Here is a 1921-nt window from a genome sequence, read left to right as displayed (position 1 = left end):
AAGGTATTCTCTACAAGTACTAAAAGTAGCGGTGACAAATAGTATTGTAGTAAGATAGTTCGTAACAAGTAGCAAGCGGCAAGAGTAATGAAGGTGCAACAAGGTAGCCTAATCCTTTTCATAGCAAAGGACAAGCCAGAATGTTTTATTATAGTAAGCAAAGTTTCCTCGAGGAAACATGAGAATTATTCTCTAGTCATGTTCTCATGTTTAGTTGATTCACATTCGTTACTTTAATAATTTGATATGTGTGTAGACCGGTGATAGGGGCGTTGTTCTTACTTGAACAAGCAACCCTCTTATGATTACCTCCTCTCACAATCATCCTCGACTACAAAAGAAAAAACTAGATAAATCTAACCATAGATGAAACTTATGGATCCAAATCAGCCCCTTATGAAATAACGCATAAACTAGGGTTTAAGATTCCGTCACTCTCGCAGCCCATCATCTACTTATTACTCCCCAATGCCTTCCCTTAGGCCCAAGTATGGTGAAATGTCATGTATTCGACGTTCACATGACACCACTACAGGAAGAACAACATACATATAATCAAAATATCAAACAAATACCAACTTCACATGATTACTTATAACAAGACTTCTCCCATGTCCTCAAGAACAAAAGTAGCTAATCACAAATCATATTCATGTTCAAAATCATAGGTGTATTGAATATGCTTAAGGATCTGAACATTTAATCTTCTACCAAATAAACCAACTAGCATCAACTATAAGATGTAATCAACACTACTAGCAACCCACAAGTACCAATCAGAGGTTTTGGCACAAATATTGAATACCAGAGATGAACTAGGGTTTGAGAGGAGATGGTGCTGATTGATGTCTACTACACAACTTGTTCTTGTAGACTCGTGTGGGACCTTTGATGCGGCATGAACTACATCAGTATTTCCCCAAAGAGGAAGGGATAATGCAGCACAACGATGGTAGGTATTTCCCTCAGTGATAAGACCAAGGTTATCGAACCAGTACGAGAACCACCCAACACCACGTAAATAGCTGCTGCACACAAAGAACAAATACTCGCAACCCGACGTAAGAGAGAGGGCTTGTCAATCCCTCACGGGTAAAAAGATAGGTAAAATTTGTTGGGGAATGTAGTAATTTCAAAAAAAAATCCTACGCACACGCAAGATCATGGTGATGGTATAGCAACGAGAGGGGAGAGTGTTGTCCATGTACCCTCGTAGACCGTAAGTGGAAGCGTTATGACAACGCGGTTGATGTAGTCGTACGTCTTCACGATTTGACCGATCCAAGCACCGAACGTACGGCACCTCCGTGTTCAGCACACGTTCAGCTCGATGACGTTCCCCGGGCTTCAATCCAGCAAAGCGTCGGGGATGAGTTCCGTCAGCACGATGGCGTGGTGACGATGATGATGTTCTACCGGTGCAGGGCTTCGCCTAAACTCCGCGACGATATGAGCGAGGTGGAATATGGTGGAGGGGGGCACCGCACACGGCTAAGGAATGATCCGTAGATCAACTTGTGTGTCTATGGGGTGCCACCCTCCTCCGTATATAAAGGGGGAGAGGAGGAGGGGGCCGGCCAAGAGGGGAGGCGCGCCCTAGGGGGGGGGCAAACCTACTCCAAGTAGGTTTGGCCCCCCTTTCCTATTAGGAGTAGGAGAGGGAAGGAAGAGAGGAGGGAAGGAAGGAGGGGGTGTGGCCCCTCCCCCTAGTCCAATTTGGACTAGGCCTTGGGGGGGGGGGCCTGCCCTAGGCAGCCCTCTCTCTTTCCCGTATGGCCCTATAAGGCCCAATACTTCTCCCGGCGAATTCTCGTAACTCTCCGGTACTCCGAAAAATACCCGAATCACTCGGAACCTTTCCGAAGTCCGAATATAGTCGTCCAATATATCAATCTTTACGTCTCGACCATTTCGAGACTCC

The sequence above is a fragment of the Triticum aestivum genome, chromosome 7B (assembly GCF_018294505.1).
Source record: "Triticum aestivum cultivar Chinese Spring chromosome 7B, IWGSC CS RefSeq v2.1, whole genome shotgun sequence".
Lineage (NCBI taxonomy): Eukaryota > Viridiplantae > Streptophyta > Magnoliopsida > Poales > Poaceae > Triticum > Triticum aestivum.
This window is presented reverse-complemented; position numbering follows the sequence as displayed.